Source organism: Somniosus microcephalus, chromosome 22 (genome assembly GCF_052327205.1).
Source record: "Somniosus microcephalus isolate GS21.2 chromosome 22, FLI_Smic_1.0, whole genome shotgun sequence".
NCBI lineage: Eukaryota > Metazoa > Chordata > Chondrichthyes > Squaliformes > Somniosidae > Somniosus > Somniosus microcephalus.
The window spans coordinates 64221483-64241007 of record NC_141008.1 but is presented as its reverse complement, the minus strand read 5'-3'; the positions used below and the strand labels follow the sequence as shown (position 1 = coordinate 64241007).

Genomic DNA, 19525 nt, shown 5'->3' with positions numbered 1-19525 from the left:
CCTCATCATCGATCCCTCCAACGCCGCCAGTAGCCACGGCCTCTGCCTCTGCGATACCCCGTCCCATGATGGACACACAATGACTGGTTTCCATCTTTCTTGCAGGAGAAGGTGGCGCATAGCAGCAGGCAGCTGCAAAGAACTGGAGGAGGACAAACGCGCCTGCACATTTTAACCCACATGGAGGAGACAGTGCTGGCAAGAGGGAATGAGGTAAAGCGGTCTCTCTGTGTATAGAGAGCCTCAGTGACCTACCTCATACAGCAGTGCACTACAAACTGCGAGATGTTCCTTATATCTCCAGCAGACGCCTGAAAGGAGCCAGAGGCATAAAAATTAAGAGCCACGGTCACCTTGACAGCCACAGGCAATACTGTCCTTGCCCTGCTTTGAGGTTGCAGCAGTTGACGGATTTCAGTGGTGATCTCTTTTGTGAACCAAAGGTATCTCATGCATTGATGTTGAGGTAAGAGAATTGCTCCCTGAAAACCCTCGGCAGTTATGGTCTCCTGCTGAGAACCCTTCTCCCCCTCCTCCTCCTCCCTCTTCTAGCAGTTTGTCCTGCTCTGCGTGACCTCTCTTCATTCTCCCAGTCACGTTCAATTCCCCAAAGGAAGCCCTACCAGGCCACTCATGTCTGGAAGCAACTTCTTTCAGCACAATTTTTTAAATGGCACAAAAACTACTGTAAGACCAGCCAGACAACTCCCTGTAGAGTACTGGAACTTTAGCCAAGTATAGGAAACCTCCAAAAATGCGTACAATTGCACCAGCAGCCAGAATAAGTAATCCATCAACTAACCTGTAAGTACTTCATGTTCCCTTTGATTAGCACTGGCAGGATGGCGGGGGGAGTCCTTCATGCCAGTTAATGTTGTGCTCAGCTGTGCGAAGTTGGCTGGCGTGCGGAGTTCCAACACGGTGGCGGTGACTTCTAATCAGCGTTGCACACTGATTTGCATCATGATCTCCTTGCTCTGCGTAATGCCGGTGGACGATAAGTGCGCGCACAAACCTTTTCCAAGATGGCGTCCTGTGCATTTTTGGGACACCATTTTGGAACCGAGGTTGCCATGTAATAGCTAATAAAAAACAGGCGCTACACGGCCCCGTTCAAAGCCCAATACTGCAGGGGCAAGAAAGGGATGGCACAAATGGTGAACTGCTGCACTGTCAGTGATATAACATGGAGATACCCTTTACCCCTTTTCTCAATATTGTAGGGCGTACTTCTATTGGAGCCAACTACTGGCTTGCACTAAACAAGTACTGCCACCAATGCTCCACCCAAAGGAAGGATATGGACTGGCCATGTGAGTACTATCTATAATTTCCTGTACTTAGGAAGCCTGGCACACGTCAAAAGTTCGGTGCCGTCTTGAGCGGCTGTCTCCTTTCCACAGAGAAATTGTGAAGCTGTTTTCCTTGAAAAATATGGTGTCTGTCGCTTACTCAATGGGCAGCAGGCTGGTTGATTTGGCACATAGCCCAGGAAGGATCCTGTAGCACACAAGCTGAATGCAGTGTTGACCTTCACAGTTCCGGGAACAGCCTTCGGTTCAGTTCAACAGTTCTTGAAGTTGTCCGCAGATCAGTCCGGAGCAGGTGGCATAGGCCTGTCACAATTACCCTAATGAGAGAGAGGCAGTGGAGACAAGTCTCCCCCGACATGCCCAGGTATAATTTTCAGGATCGATTAAATACGGGTGCGCACATACCTCCCGAGATGTTGTCACACCTCCATATAACCGCCCCTCATGTCCTCATCTAAATCATGCAGCACAACACCCAAAGGGATTTGGAGGTCACATGCCTGATTTTACAAGCTTTGCACGGCCATAGTGAAGCAAGAACAGCTCTTGTGTGTTCACAAGTAAAGGAGAGAAGGGGAAAATACTGATTGTTTACGGCAGTCTGTCCCTCATTGTCAGTGCAGTGGAGCAATTACATAATAGCATTTACAACGTGCTGTCTTGGAGAATAAGTTACTTCCTGGCTTTTAGTCTAAAACTAGCAGATCATCCACGACATTGCTCACAAGTATTCTGAATATTTAACTGCCAACATGGAACTGTGTTTAAACTGACCTGGCCCTTTAAGGCCACTGTTCAGGAACTCTCTGTGAAGAAGTGGTCTAAATAATTCCTGAGGTTATAGGCTAACTGCTGAGAGAAGTTTCTGTAGTTCAGCAACTACTTTTAAACACCAGGCTCCTGCACGGAAGAGTGGTTCAATTGTCGAGCAGAAAATAAGGCAGGAAATGCCTGGTTTTCCTTATTTTTTTTAAATACACTCCTGAAGACTGTTTTGCATTGTAAATATTTTGAGGTGTGACAGATATGCAATGGGTGCAAGACCTTTATGTATGTAGAGGATAGCGAGGTGAAGGAATCAATAATGATCCATTATTCAATTAATGTGCTTCGGTGTACAGCTTAGCTGGATTCCTGAAACAGAAATGCTCAATTAGCACTTGATAATTTGAATCCAGCAAATGGTCTGCAGTGCGAGGGGTTTCCTTGTGGAATGAAAATGCAACAGGTTGCACTGTGGTATAAATGGGGATAGTAAAACGCTGCAGTTATCCCGAAGGAGCAAAGAGATGCAGGTCAACTTGTTTAGAATGTCGCAATTCTGATCCCAATCCCTGTTAGCTGAGGGCAGCTGAGTGATTTATGGTCAGGAGTGTGATGGAATGCTCTCCACTTGCCTGGATGAGTGCAGCTCCAACAGCACTCAAGAAGCTCGACACCATCCAGGACAAAGCAGCCCGCTTCATTGGCACCCCATCCACCACCTTAAACGTTCACTCCCTCCACCACCGGCGTACTGTGGCTGCAGTGTGTATCATCTACAAGATGCACTGCAGCAACTCGCCCAGGCTTCTTCAGCAGCACCTCCCAAATCTGTGACCTCTTCCACCTAGAAGGACAAGGGCAGCAGGCACATGGGAACACCACCACCTCCCAAGTTCCCCTCCAAGTCACACACCATCCTGACTTAGAAGTATATCACCGATCCTTCATCGTCGCTGGGTCAAAATCCTGGAACTCCCTCCCTAACGGCACTGTGGGTGTACCTCACCACCACCTTCTCAAGGGCAACTAGGGATGGACAATAAATGCTGGCCTTGCCAGTGACGTCCACATCCCATGAATGAGTAAAAAAAATGTATTTTCCAAGTTGGGGTGGTCCCATTGCTCTCACGGTGCCTGGCTATTTTCCTTGTGGCATTTTCTTTCTGTCGTAATAAATGCTGCAAGGTGTAGTTTTGATTGTTAACCTACATAATGGGCCAGAAATTCGGGTACTCACGCGTAGGGCCAACGAAAGTGCCGATTTTGTGCATGCACTGCGCATGCGCTGGAAACCGGAACTTCCGTTCCCTTGAAGGAAGAGATTCACAGGTCAAACGCGTGCGCCAGAGAGGCAGCACGTACGCCTGGAACTTCCGATTTTTTTTACAGGTTTCTCCGGGAGGGTAAGTCCCTAGCAGCTGCGCATGAAAAAAACAGTTGCAAGGCCTGCTTTTAACAAAGTAAGAGGTTAATTAAGTAAAATTAAAACATTTTTTCCACAGGTTTATCATTTTAAAATACTTTAAAGAAACGTAAGTTTATTTTTAGCCCTGTTAAAAACTTTAATTAATTTTTTCAAAAATTTAAATTTTTGTTTAAAATAGTTAATTTTTGTAATTTATAGTTATTTTAAAAATGTGATTTAAAAAAAAAATTATTTGAAGTTTTACTTAGGTTTTGGGGCTGATCTCTATTCATAGGTCTTCCTGTCAAATCTATGAATAGAGATTCCCAGCTCCGATTGGCTCCCCATGGCCCACGTGATCCCAGGGGACGCTGCGAACTAACTTTGCCGCTGGGATATGCGAGCACTGCGCGCCGGCAGCTGGAGGAGGCCCAGGATCGGAATCCCACACGGCCCCACAGCACAACGGCAGGCGCGCTATGTAAGTGCAGGTCGGGGGCTTGCGCCTGCGGGAAGCCTCCAACCCGAATTTCTGGCCCAATATTGATTTACTTACACCTTATTGACTTCCAGCGGATGAGTGGCCTTTTTCCGAGTAACATTGCAAAAATGTGCAGAATATTACATTTTTCCTAGTTGCCACTTCTGCCATCTAGCCAGCAGACGGTGCTCCGAGTGAGGCAAAAGACACGCACCTATTACGGTTGGTTTACTGTGCATTAATATCTCTAAATAATGATTGGGTGTGGGAACCATGGTCCATCTCCCCCTTCTCTAATCAAGGGACACCTAGGCCAATAGTAGTGGACTGAAATCAATTAAATTAACATAAGTCAGGGATTGAACCTGGCTGGGACTTTCCTGATCTGCATTTGAGGGAAAATAAATAGATGTCCTATTTCTCATTGTAAATGTCTTAAAGGTAACCAATTTACATTGATGGGTTTTCAAACATAGCAGCATATACAGTGTCAAGGTAGACCATGCTTTTCTAATACAGTCCAATTTCTCTCCATTTAAATGGGTCAGGAATGAAACAGAATAAAACTGCCCGTGCCCATAATATTACTACGTTTCCCTTGGTGCTCTGGTTCCATTGGCAATTAGAAAATGAGCCAAAGCAAAATACTACGGATGCTGGAAATCTGAAATAAAAACAGAAAATGCTGGAAATACTCAGCAGGTCAGGCAGCATCTGTGGAGAGAGAAACAGAGTTAACGTTTCAGGTCGATGACCCTTCGTCAGAACTGGAAAAAGCTGGAGATGGAACAGGATTTTAAGCAAGTGTAGGGGCAGGGAAAAGGGGGAGGGGAGGAAAGAACAAAAGGGAAGGTCTGTGATAGGCTGGAAGGCAGGAGAGATTAAGAGCGATTAAGAGATGGTGCAAGGCAAACGGAGATGGTAATGGGACAAGTTAAGAAACAAAAGATGGCTCTAGATGAAGTGTAAATGGCAGAATGAAAGACAGCTGCCTTGTGGGAGAGAGAGAGAAAAAAAATAAATGGAAAAAAAAAGAATAGGGGCAGAGATTATGGTCTGAAATTGTTGAAAATGAGCCAGCTCAGATGTTCCCATGCAATACGGTTTCATGTCATCAGTAAAAACATGACTGAAATGGCCAGCAGCACACTGACTCACTGCTCGTGAAGCTTTTGCTCAGTTTCCCCAGTCTAGTTTATCAGTCACTCATCTTGTTGATTTGGAGGCGTCATGATGTCACAATGTTGCTGCAACACCACTGATGTGAGTATGTATACGAGAATAGAACTGCAATTCACAGTCGGTTGAATAACTAACTGATTAGGATTCAGCTGAACTGGGATGCCACAGGAATTATCCTGGATCAGGCTCCTAAAATAAACTGTTTCACGTTCCATATGCTGCTTTCATCGTCTTGTGATTTGCTGTCAAATGCAAAATCCTGAATGAACCCAGCATCGCAAATAATGCATTTTAAAATTTGGATTGGATCCAAATTGGCTTTATCCATTCTCCTTTTTGCACCCAATCCTTTAATCCCGCTTGGTTTATCAGAATTGTTCCAAATTAGCAGCTTTCTTGAGTGGAGTACTGGCCATCAGGAGAAGGAGACCAGTCTAAGCAGTGCCAGCAAACCTCTGCCTGAACTAATGCCACTAGCATTTCGTTAGCTCAGTGTTCCAAGAAATGTTTCTGTGCTTGTGTACCAGGACTGCCTCAGACTGTGCAGTGCTATAATCCCTTCAGTCAGAATCTACCATTATTCTGCAATCATCTTTTTCAGCAATTGACAAGTCATTTTAAATGAAACAACTTCTGTAACCTTTATGGATTGAAAATTTAGGAATCATGGCTGTCAGTATAGATCCTTCCAATCAGCCAATATAAACATTTCCAAAATGATCTGAGAGGCATAACTGTGCATTACATAGATGAGAAAGGAATTTATCCAATTTATCTCCTCCCTGTAAAACAACTGAACCATTTCTGTGGAATAAATTTACCCCAGAGACTACCTTTGAGGGACTTGTCCTTTATTACTAAACAGCTGGAAACCACTCTGTATTTGCCTTCTGGCATATCATTTATATCCCACAACTCGATTGACAACTCTGAAGTCTTTGCGATGATTCCAGTTGAAACCAAGTGGAAACAAATTTAATTTTTAAGTGAATTTCAGGTGAGGACAGGATTGAATTAGGCCATTTGACCTCAGGTAGACTTCAGGTGAGGACTAGATTGAATTAGGCCATTTGACCTCAGGTAGACTTCAGGTGAGGACAGGATTGAATTAGGCCATTTGACCTCAGGTAAACTTCAAGGGAGGACAGGATTGAATTAGGCCATTTGACCTCAGGTGGACTTCAGGTGAGGACTAGATTGAATTAGGCCATTTGACCTCAGGTAGACTTCAGGTGAGGACAGGATTGAATTAGGCCATTTGACCTCAGGTAAACTTCAAGGGAGGACAGGATTGAATTAGGCCATTTGACCTCAGGTGGACTTCAGGTGAGGACTAGATTGAATTAGGCCATTTGACCTCAGGTAGACTTCAGGTGAGGACAGGATTGAATTAGGCCATTTGACCTCAGGTAAACTTCAAGGGAGGACAGGATTGAATTAGGCCATTTGACCTCAGGTGGACTTCAGGTGAGGACTAGATTGAATTAGGCCATTTGACCTCAGGTAGACTTCAGGTGAGGACAGGATTGAATTAGGCCATTTGACCTCAGGTAAACTTCAAGGGAGGACAGGATTGAATTAGGCCATTTGACCTCAGGTAGACTTCAGGGGAGGACAGGATTGAATTAGGCCATTTGACCTCAGGCGGACTTCAGGTGAGGACAGGATTGAATTAGGCCATTTGACCTCAGGTGGACTTCAGGGGAGGACAGGATTGAATTAGGCCATTTGACCTCAGGCAGACTTCAAGGGAGGACAGGATTGAATTAGGCCATTTGACCTCAGGTAGACTTCAGGGGAGGACAGGATTGAATTAGGCCATTTGACCTCAGGTAGACTTCAGGGGAGGACAGGATTGAATTAGGCCATTTGACCTCAGGTAGACTTCAGGTGAGGACAGGATTGAATTAGGCCATTTGACCTCAGGTAAACTTCAAGGGAGGACAGGATTGAATTAGGCCATTTGACCTCAGGTGGACTTCAGGTGAGGACTAGATTGAATTAGGCCATTTGACCTCAGGTAGACTTCAGGTGAGGACAGGATTGAATTAGGCCATTTGACCTCAGGCAGACTTCAAGGGAGGACAGGATTGAATTAGGCCATTTGACCTCAGGTGGACTTCAGGTGAGGACAGGATTGAATTAGGCCATTTGACCTCAGGCAGACTTCAGGTGAGGACAGGATTGAATTAGGCCATTTGACCTCAGGCAGACTTCAGGTGAGGACAGGATTGAATTAGGCCATTTGACCTCAGGTGGACTTCAGGTGAGGACAGGATTGAATTAGGCCATTTGACCTCAGGTAGACTTCAGGTGAGGACAGGATTGAATTAGGCCATTTGACCTCAGGTAAACTTCAAGGGAGGACAGGATTGAATTAGGCCATTTGACCTCAGGTGGACTTCAGGTGAGGACTAGATTGAATTAGGCCATTTGACCTCAGGCAGACTTCAGGTGAGGACAGGATTGAATTAGGCCATTTGACCTCAGGTGGACTTCAGGTGAGGACAGGATTGAATTAGGCCATTTGACCTCAGGTAGACTTCAGGTGAGGACAGGATTGAATTAGGCCATTTGACCTCAGGTAGACTTCAGGTGAGGACAGGATTGAATTAGGCCATTTGACCTCAGGCAGACTTCAGGTGAGGACTAGATTGAATTAGGCCATTTGACCTCAGGTGGACTTCAGGTGAGGACAGGATTGAATTAGGCCATTTGACCTCAGGTAGACTTCAGGGGAGGACAGGATTGAATTAGGCCATTTGACCTCAGGTGGACTTCAGGTGAGGACAGGATTGAATTAGGCCATTTGACCTCAGGTAGACTTCAGGGGAGGACAGGATTGAATTAGGCCATTTGACCTCAGGTGGACTTCAGGTGAGGACAGGATTGGGTTAGACTACTTAATGAAAAAAAAGAACACACTGTAACAACCCCTCCTTTTTCTTGGGTTAGTGAATGGGGCCTACAAGCACAAGAAATAGAATATGCACCTCTCAGGATTCTCAGCAGAATCACCTGCCCCAGTCTGGTGATTTCCTACAGTTCCTTTGACTGCTAACCAAGGTACCACATGGGAACAATGCACTCCATCTTAGGAAGAAGGAAAACAGACATCATTAGTGTTGGCTGTGGCCCAGTGGGTAGCACGCTTGCCTTTGAGTCAGAAGGTTGCGGGTTCAAGTCCCAATCCAGGGTCTTAAGCACATAAATCTAGGCTGACACTCCAGTGCAGTGTTGAAGGAGTGCTGCACTGTCGGAGGTGCCGTCTTTCGGATGAGATGTTAAACCGAGGCTCTGTCTGCCCCCTCAGGTGAACATAAAAGATCCCACGGCACTATTTCGAAGGAGAGCAGGGGAGTTATCCCCGGTGTCCTGGCCAATATTTATCCCTCAATCAACATAACAAAAACAGATTCTCTGGTCATTATCACATTGCTGTTTGTTGGAGCTTGCTGTGCGCAAATTGGCTGCCGCGTATCCCACATTACAACAGTGACTACACTCCAAAAGTACTTCATTGGCTGTAAAGCGCTTTGAGACGTCTGGTGGTCGTGAAAGGTGCTATAGAAATGTAAGTCCTTCCTTTGCTTATACTTTTTACTACATAATATTTGCCCAATCTAAAAAATACATATTGTTCAATATTTCACGTCCCGAGTCTTTGTTGAACAATTATGTAGGCAAATCCCTTGCGTGGAAACAAAAGGAAAGAGAAATGACTGTCGAGTATCCATTCATCCATCAATGCCTGCAACTGGGCCTACTTCATGCAGAAGGAAAAAAAGAAATGGCTTTCAGGTGGATAATGGATGACTGCAGAAGTCAATCCATTTTGAATAAATAAATAGACTTTCACCTAAGGGGGCGACTGCAATACAATTAAGAAAAGAGTCACACTTTACTGTAACGTTCTTATTGGTCTTGGAACAATTTTTGAAATTTGAGTCTTTCCAACATATCCTGACTATATGATTAGTCCTGAACCTTTCACACGAAGAAGTGAAGTACTGCACATTCAAAATAAACTTCAGAGGCAAAAAAAAAGTTTGGATTTATTCCAACTTGTTTATTTTGTTGGAATTCAGCAATATTCAATTTATTCAGAAATGTGCTTTAGGAAATGTGAATTGTTTGATTGATGTTGCAACCTTGAAGACAGTCCCTCAGAAAACACTGCATAAATAGGTGTCTGCCTCTATAGAATTGTGACTCATATATATATTTGTTCTAACCAGGAGCCAAAAAAGATGCTGTGGAAAGTACGTTAGCAATAGCTACGGAGCGCAAGCTGAGTTGCCAAAGTGATGTTGACCTTCCCAAAATGCACTGTAAGAAGGAAACTGTTTACTTGTCAACTAATCTGAACACAATGTTAGAACTTGGAATTTGCTAGAACCACACATCATTCTTTCCACACATGCCACCTTTCAGATGAGACATTAAACAAGGCCCCGTCTGCCTGTTCCTGTGGTTCAGTTGGACATCAAAGATCCCGGAGCACTTTTCAGTGTCCTTGCCAACATTCCACCCAAAAACAGAATAGCTGGTCATTCATCTCTTTGCTGTTTGTGGGAGCTCGTTGTGCGCACTTCAGCTGCCACGCTTGCCTAAATAACAAAGAATTGGAAAAAAGGGTTTTGTTTGTGAGTAAAACAGAATAATGTCCAATCTTTGGAAAAGGATAGAATTTCCTTTGAAAAGTATCCCTTCATTTCTTTGAGTTATGGTGCCATAATCACAAGACTCCTCCAAGCAGCATCCATGGAGAGAGAAACAGAGTTAACGTTTCATCAGAACTCAACGATGTTAAAGATGAACAGCTTTTAAGCAAGTAGAGATTCAGTGAAAAGGAGGGCAGGGAAAGAACAAAAGGGAAAGGTTTGTGATAGGGTGGAGGGCAAGAGCGATTGAATGACATAATGGGTGATGGTGCAAGGCAAAAGGAGGTGATAATGGGACAAGTATGGAAACAAAAGATGGGTACAGAGGAGGCATAAATGGTTACAGCAGAATAGCAGAGGGGGGAGGGATGCATGGCAAATCTGGCAAAGCGTAGAGTGTTGCCTTGGCTCGGGAATGTGGTGGAAAAAAGGCAGGTAGACCCCAGAGGCAACAGGTTATCCATGCTTGATTATATGTATGTGAGCATGGGAAGGAAGAATGAGATATAATTCCTATCATAAAGTTTGATGATTCTCTGATGATTACTTTGAAGAACAAGAACAACACTTATGGGAAATATAGCTGGAGAACATTTCCCAGCTGGTTGAGGACATGGAAGGATTTGAAAGGAAAAATGAGGATCTTGAAGTCATAGAATGATACAGAACAGAAGGAGGCCATTCGGCCCATCGTGCCTGTGCCAGCTCTTTGCTAGAGTTATCCAATTAGTCCCACTCCCCTGCTCTTTCCCCATAGCCCTGTAATTTTTTTCCCTTCAAGTACTTATCCAATTCTCTTCTGAATGTTACTATTGAATCTCTTTCAGGCAATGCATTCCAGATCACAACTCAATTCAGTGGGGCACAGGAACCAGTAGGGAATTACTTTCGTTTTGCCAACAAAACATTGGTGGTGAGAGACCACCCATTTCCCATCATAGAGAATCTAGGCATTGAATTTTCAGGGCCATTTTAAAAGTCCTATTTTAAATATTTCTGTAGGAGCTGACGCAAGGATAAAAACTGATTGCTTTCATCCTCATAGAACATCCGAGCCTGCACTGAAATTTTCCTAGCCATTCTTGTATCCCGGTTCCATCTAGGTTCATTCCTAATTGAAGTCAATGATGATTTAGGAAAGATCCTCCAGACACGCACCAAGATGCTTTTTGTCCCCAATTCAGGCTGACTACAAGGAAGTATACTCAGGGCCCATGACTGTGGCCTTCCACGAGACAAAAAAATGACGATAAAAAACACTAGACAAGCAGATTTATAGTAGCCTGGAGCCAACAGGCTACATTTAGCATTTCAGTTCCTTATTCATGGTTATTACGTTGGTGTAGTGAATGTCATAACTCATGGCCTCCCTGCCCAACCTGAACAGAATAAGAATGCAAAAATTAACTTTCTGTTGCAAATCTGGACAGTCAGCCTCTCAAGACTGTGACTGTTTCTGGTCCAGTGTGAGGTCAATGGTTTCCCATGCTGGGTGCCCCACAGCTTTAGGCAATGGGTAATCCTTGCACAACAGCAAACTGATGGGCAGATTAAAGGCGCCTTGACAACAGCAAATTAAATATTGTTAATTTACGAGTACAAAAGGAGCAGCTTCTTAACACATCAAAACAAATGGTGTGTTATTTTGCACAGTTTGGTTTCTTCTTAAAAAAAACCAAAATCCCAGGGCTACAGTCTTCAAAAGTCCTTTCTATATAGAGTCATAGAGTTTTACAGCACAGAAAGAGGCCCTTCGGCCCATCGTGTCTGCACCGCCCATCCATCCCTGTCCAGTCTAATCCCATTTTCCAGCATTTGGTCCATAGCCTTGTATGCAATGGCATTTCAAGTGCTCATCCAAATGCTTCTTGAATGTCGTGAGGGTTCCTGCCTCTACCACCCTTTCAGGCATTGAGTTCCACATTCCAACCACCCTCTGGGTGAAAAAGTTCCTCCTCAAATCCCCTCTAAATCTCCTGCCCCTTACCCTGAATCTATGCCCCCTTGTTATTGACCCCCCTACTAAGGGGAAAAGTTCCTCTTTGTCTACCCTATCTATGCCCCTCATCATTTTGTACACCTCAATCAGGTCCCCCCTCAGCCTTCTTTGCTCCAAGGAAAACAACCCCAGCCTGTCCAGCCTCTCTTCATAGCTGAGGCGCTCCATCCCAGGTAACATCCTGGTGAATCTTCTCTGCACCCTCTCCAAAGCAATCACATCCTTCCTATAGTGAGGCGACCAGAACTGCACACAGTACTCCAGCTGTGGCCTCACCAGCGTTTTGTACAGTTCCATCATAACCTCCCTGCTCTTATATTCTATGCCTCGGCTAATGAAGGCAAGTATCCCATATGCCTTTTTAACCACCTTATCTACCTGTTCCGCTGCCTTCAGGGATCTATGTACATGTACACCAAGGTCCCTCTGACCCTCTGTACTTCCTAGGGTCCTACCACTCATTGTGTATTCCCTTGCCTTATTTGTCCGTCCAAAATGCATCACCTCGCACTTTTCAGGGTTAAATTCCATTTGCCACTTTTCCGCCCATCTGACCAACCCGTTTATATCGTCCTGTAGCCTGAGGCTTTCCTCCTCACAATTTACCACCCCACCAATTTTCGTGTCATCTGCGAACTTACTGATCATACCTTTTACATTCTCATCCAAATCATTTATGTAGATCACAAACAACAAGGGACCCAGCACCGATCCCTGAGGTACCCCACTGGACACAGGCTTCCAGTCACAAAAGCAACCTTCGACCATCACCCTCTGCCTCCTGCCACTCAGCCAGTTTAGGATCCAACGCGCCAAGGCACCCTGGATCCCATGGGCTCTTACCTTCTTGACCAGTCTCCTATGCGGGACTTTGTCAAAAGCTTTACTGAAGTCCATGTAAACCACATCCACAGCATTTCCCTCATCCACCCCCCTAGTCACCCCCTCGAAAAATTCAATCAGATTTGTCAGACATGATTTACCCTTGACAAAGCCATGCTGACTATCCCCGATTAATCCTTGCCTCTCCAAGTGGAGACTAATTTTGTCCCTCAGAATTTTTTCCAATAATTTCCCTACCACAGATGTTAGGCTCACTGGCCTGTAATTCCCTGGTTTATCCCTGCTACCCTTCTTGAATAATGGTACTACGTTAGCTGTTCTCCAGTCCTCTGGTACATCCCCTGTGGCCAGAGAGGTTCTGAAAATTTGTGTCAGAGCCCCTGCAATCTCCTCCTTTGCCTCCCACAGCAGCCTGGGATACATCTCGTCTGGGCCTGGGGATTTATCCACTTTTTGGCCTGCTAAAACCGCTAGCACCTCCTCCCTCTCGATGCTAATATGTTCAAGTATGTCACAGCCCCCTTGCCCGATTTCTATGTCTGCATCGTCTTTCTCCATAGTGAACACAGATGCAAAAAATTCATTTAAAACCCCGCCTACATCATCTGGCTCTACACACAGATTGCCACTTTGGTCCCTAATGGGCCCTACCCTTTCCCTGGTTATCCTCTTGCCCTTAATATACTTATAAAACATCTTAGGATTTTCCTTTATTTTGCTCGCCAGTGTTATTTCATGGCCCCTCCTCGCCCTCCTAATTTCTTTTTTAAGTATGCCCCTGCATTTTTTATACTCCTCTAGGGCTTCTTCCGTCTTTAGTCTTTTGTAACTGCCAAAAGCCCCCCTTTTATTTCTAATGCATTTTTGTATATCCCTTGTCATCCAAGGTTCCCTTTGCTTGTTGGTCCCACCCTTGACCTTTACAGGAACATGTTGGCGTTGTACTCTCTCTATTTCCCTTCTGAAAGTCTCCCACTGTTTTGATGCGGATTTTCCTATAAGTAGCTGCTCCCAGTCCAATTTGGCCAGATCCTGCCTTATCATATTAAAATCGGCCTTCCCCCAATTTAGAACCCTTATTTCCGGGCCGTCTTTGTCTTTTTCCATGACCACCTTAAATCTCACCGAATTGTGGTCACTGTCGCCAAAATGCTCTCCTACTGACACTTCCACCACTTGCCCGGCTACATTCCCCAGAATTAGGTCCAGTACCGCCCCCTCTCTTGTAGGACTTTCTACATGTTGGCTCAAAAAGCTTTCCTGGATGCACTTTAAGAATTCTGCACCCTCTAAGCCTTTCACACTCTGACTATCCCAATTTATATTGGGGAAGTTGAAATCCCCCACTATTATTACCCTATTATTTTCGCACTTTTCTGAGATTTGCCGACATATCTGTTCCTCTATCTCCCCCTGACTGTTTGGGGGCCTATAGTACACTCCCAGCAAAGTGCTTGCCCCCTTTTTGTTTTTAAGTTCTACCCATATGGCCTCATTAGAGGAACCCGCTAATATATCATCCCTCCTTACAGCAGTAATTGACTCCTTAATTAATATTGCAACACCCCCTCCCCTTTTACACCCCCCTCTGTCTCGCCTGAAGATTCTATACCCCGGAATATTGAGCTGCCAGTCCTGACCCTCCCTCAACCATGTCTCCGTGATAGCAACAATATCGTACTCCCATGTGTTCAACAACAACTTCAGTTCATCCACCTTATTTGCAAGACTCCTTGCATTAAAATAAATGCCTTCCAGCCCTGCCATATTCTCTTTTGCCTTCACATATTTGCTTTGCCTTCCCAGCTGACTTATTTTTCCCTCTGTATTTGGCTGTAAATCACCCCCTACTATAGCTCCACTCTGTACCCCATCCCCCTGCCAAGTTAGTTTAACCCCCCCCCAGCAGTGCTAGCAAACCTCCCCGCAAGGATATTGGTTCCCCTCTGGTTCAGGTGTAAACCGTCCGACTTGTACAAGTCCCACCTTTCCCAGAAGCAGACCCAGTGATCCTGAAAAATAAACTGTTGCAAAATGAAGCGATGTATAATTCCTCCTCCTGTATCTTTTAGAGAGGTACAAAAGCTCAGTTAAAATCCAAAATAGTTTCTTCTGCATTTACTACACTGCAACTGTAGCATTGATGTGAAGCAATTTCAAAGCCAAAGTTGCAGTATAAACCCAGAGTCAGGGACTGTCTCCACAGCAACGTGAGCTGAGATTCTTTGGAAGAGGGAATTTTACTCTGGAGTCAGGCTGGGCCCAGAATCTGGATTTAACCCACTTCTTTGTATAAGTGTGAAGCTGTAATGTAAATGCAGCCTGAGAGTCTCCTCTCACTCCAAATACTAAACTCAAAATGGAAAATAGTTTAAAATTCCTATTACAGTAATTCAACTACAGGTTGACTATCCCTTATCCGAAAACCTTGGGACCAGCTGTGTTTCGGTTTTCGGAAATTTTCGGATTTCAGAAGGTATTATTTCAGACTGGGAAACTCTGAACATTAAATTAATTTGGTAATTAGTATTTGTATTTAATATAAATTTTAAAAGTTCAGGCTACCTCTTGCGACTGTTCCATGTCTCATTCCCCTTCCTGCTTCTCTGTGCTGCCGCTCCCAGTCTGTTTACAGCTCCCCCTGCTCTGTATCTGAATTCCTTGACTTAGCGGGGGTCTGGGGCTCGACTGCCGCCGCCAGTTGTGGGAAAGCTGGATATCGGCTGACTCCTACGCTAAGCTGGCCCGCAAATCAGGTCAGAAAAGCATCGGCCGCGTCGGGTCGTGTTTGGCGCCACTCGGGTTACGTCGTGCGCACGACTTACGCTCCACAAAAAAACTTTAGGTTTTCAGAGGTTTTCGGTTTTCAGAAGTGCGGATAAAGGATAGTCTACCTGTATTCAGAGAGCATTACAAATATTCTCCGCTCGGCTCCACATTAAAACCACTCGCCGCCCTCGCCTCACAATTGCTCCCCTCCCTCTCCTGAGGCATTCACCGGTGTCAGAGCAGGCCGAATTAGCTTGCCCTCCGTGACTGGCGAGTTGCCTCTGGGACCATGACTGATGCCCATAGCTCGCCTGTACTACCTTAACGAGGCCGGTGGGCCAAATTGCCATGGTCCTACCACCGACCTGGTTAGGCATGTGGAGCATGCGCTGCGCCAGGATCGCACCCCAAATCATGCACACATGCTCTCAAGAGATAAGGTCCTGGCTCCTGAATAGATCTGAGCAATAGCAAATCACTTGCCTTAATGATAGCAGGCTTTACATTTACTCATGTTAAATGCTTAGCCTTGATAAATGCAGCATAAATTGTGCGATCGGCCGTAAGCTTAACGGTAAAGCACCTCGATAAACATGTGTTATAGAAGTCAGCGAATGCGGAATATGCAATCCTAAAAAAAAACCTTCTCAGTAAAATGAATCTTTCTACCACTTGGTCAGTCTGGCAGGATCGTCCATAAAATATGACAGCAAAATACTGCGGATGTTGGAAATCCGAAATAACAACAGAAAATGCTGGAAAAACTCAGCAGGTCAGGCAACATCCGTGGACAGAAATTTGAGTTGACGTTTCGGGTCGAACCCTTCTTCAAAACTGGAAAGAAAAGATAGATCAGAGGCAGGGCTGCGATTGGACAAAAGAATAAAAGAAACAAAAGAAGTAAAAAAGAGACAATAAAAGGTATTAGAAGCTAGACGAGATGGTAATAGGCTGAGATTAGGTGTAAAGTGTACTGGCAGGGCAAGAGATAGCTGCCAGGTGTGAGAGAGAAACAAAAGGAAAGGGGGGGGGGGGGGAAGGAGTGGAAAAATTACGAGAAAAAATGAAATAGGGGCCGAGGTTATGATCTGAAATTGTTGAACTCGATATTGAGTCTGGAAGGCTGCAGAGTGCCTAATCGGAAGATGAGGTGCTGTTCCTCGAGTTTACGTTGAGCTCCCGTGGAACAATACAAGAGGCCAAGGACGGTGAGGTCCGAGTGGGAATGGAGCGGTGAATTAAAATGACAGGCGACCGGAAGCTCGGGGTCACCCTTACGGACTGAACGGAGGTGTTCCGCAAAGCGGTCACCCAATCTGCGTTTGGTCTCCTCAATGTAGAGGAGACCGCATCGTGAGCAGCGAATACAGTATACTAGATTGCGAGAAGTACAAGTAAATCGCTGTTTCACCTGGAAAGGGGTGTTTGGGGCCCTGGACAGTGGGAAGGGGGGAGGTATAGGGGCAAGTGTTACATCTCCTCTGCTTGCACGGCAATATGTATGCTGAAAGTCACAATTTCTTGGCCCTCTCCTGACACTTTGTTGCCAATTGTTGACTTTCTGAACCCTTTCATGCTGCATACACTTTGGGCATCCCCTGTGTTCTAAAAAGTAACTGATACACATCTCAATATGCAACTGCCTGGATGTGTCTGCTCCCTGAAGCAGTAGGGTGGCCCCTCTCATGGCCACACTCGTGATGCTGTGCTCTCTCACCAAGCTGAACATTCAAACTCCTCAAGGAGAGCGGGCACCAAAACTGCAGCAGGCCAAAAACAAGTGTTAAAAATAACAGATTAGCAAAATACTGTGGATGCTGGAAATCTGAAATAACACCAGAAAAACTCAGCAGGCCAGGCAGCATCCGTGGAGAGAGAAACAGGCCAGGCAGCATCCGTGGAGAGAGAAACAGAGTTAACGTTTCAGGTCGGAGACCCTTCATCAGAACTCGTCAGTCCTGACGAAAGGTCTTCGACCTGAAACGTTGACTCTATTTTCTCTCCACGGATGCTGCCTGGCCTGCTGAGTTTTTCCAGCGTTTTCTGTTGTTATTTTAAAAATAACAGACATGCACTTAGGTTAAACCCCCCCACCCCCCCTTGTCCCCCCTCCCCCCACCAGCGTCTGTGCTCTTTTTCAAAACAACACAGACATACTTTATGGATGGTCTTTTTGTTTATTTGATGCCTCTGCCAGTAACAACATGTTACTCGTAAAATGCCTGTGGCGAGAAAAACATTCCTTTATTTAGTCACTCTCGTTACGCACATGCTCTCGAGAGATAAGGGGAATTTACTGGTGCCCAAGCAAGTGATGCCATTAAATATTACATGCTCATAAAACAGAGGTGAAAGAAAACCGCGAATGCCAGAAATCAGAAATTAAAAAGGAAATGCTGGCAATCAGTATCTGAGACACTAACGTAAACTCATGAAACCGTAACCTGTCTTTCTCCTTCAGATGCTGATCAACCTGCTGTGAAGTCTCAGTAACAAAGTTACTGACAGTCTATAAGAACAACTGAAAGTAGAAAAAAGAAAACCATTAACCCATCCAAGCTGATCTGGTCAATCAAGTCCCTGTACAGGATCAGCTCATACCACTTCCATCTGCCTCCTGCTTTGACATCAACCCTCTATCCCTTTACTCCCAATTAAATCAATAATCTGTACATTTATTTCTTGGTGTGGAGATGCCGGTGTTGGACTGGGGTGGACACACGACAATGCAAAATCGTAGAGCAGAAACTGATAGCCAAGTTCCACACTCATGAGGACGGCCTCAACCGGGATCTTGGGTTCATGTCACGCTACATGTAACCCCACCTGACGTAGGGTCATCCAGACTCGAGTCGTCGTTGGCTTGTTCTCTCTACACAGATGCGGCCGGACCTGCTGTGATTTCCAGCAAAGAAAATGTTTTTTGTCTGTTTTTTGTTTTTCATACAGACCCCAGCATCTGCAACATTTTACCCCTTGTGACCCCCACCTCATTGTTCTTTGATGTAATGTTTTCCTGACTGACCTGTTTGGACACCATTCACACCTTTGATTGCTGTGATTACCTCTCTGCCGAGGTGTGATAAATGGCAGTTGGAAAGATTACCTGTAATCATCTGGCATTATTCTCTGACTATATAATCTGTGTCTATAGGCATCTCTCCACTTCACCTGATGAAGGAGCAGCGCTCCAAAAGCTTGTGATTTCAAATAAAACTGTTGGACTATAACCTGGTGTTGTGTGACTTTTTTTTCTTTTCCTATTTAAGAAATAAATGTAAGACTTACATTTATATAGCGCCTCTCACGCCCACTGGACGTCTCAAAGTGCTTTACAGCCAATGAAGTACTTTTTGAAGTGTAGTCACTGTCGTAATGTAGGAAACATTTTGCACAGCAGGGTCCCACAGACAGTAATGTGATAATGACCAGATAATGGCCCTGAAATTGCAGTCGGCGGCAGAGCTAAGGAGTACACCGCTGACCTCCGAAAGAAATCCGCAATTAACTGGTGCGCGGCCTCCTTCGAAAACTCACATTGTTTCGCTGTGGAGTTGTGCGCAGTGTAGTGGTCCATGGATCCCTGGGGCGCACTGTATGCGTAAGCATACTTGGGATCATGTGGGGCAGTGCGCCAGTCAGGAAACGGAAATCTCTGATGCCCAACATCAATCAAATTTTAAATTAAACAGTGTGAATATTGATTTCAAAGGTATTGATGACATCACTTCCGCTGTAAATAATAATGCTAATCATTATAACACTCAAGCTAAACTGGCAAGGAATAATTTTTGTAAAATAAACACGGATCCCTTTTCGAGGATCTGTCCAGTTTTACTTACATAGAGGGAAATGAATAAAAACAATTATACAAAGCGAAGTACGGCAAAGAAATATTAGGCAGCAAATCTTGTTTCAACAATTGTCAGCTGTGGTTCAGTGGGTAGCACTCTCTCTCGCCTCTGAGTCAGAAGGTTGTGGGTTCAAGTCCCACTTCAGGGGCTTGAGCACAAAAAGCTAGACTGACACTTCAGTGTAGTACTGAGGGAGCACTGCACTGTCGGAGGTGCCGTCTTTCAGATGAGATGTTAAACTGAGGCCACA

General features: G+C 45.0%; 1 long non-coding RNA gene across 1 annotated transcript; it reads left to right on the top strand.

Annotated features, from left to right (window-relative positions):
- The first annotated feature begins 1227 nt into the window (after positions 1–1227).
- On the top strand, positions 1228–18645 carry LOC147102470 (uncharacterized). The gene is made up of 4 exons (XR_015073300.1): positions 1228–1313; positions 8460–8720; positions 9385–9477; positions 17883–18645. It is a non-coding gene; the product is annotated as an uncharacterized LOC147102470 (long non-coding RNA).
- The last annotated feature ends 880 nt before the right edge of the window (positions 18646–19525 follow it).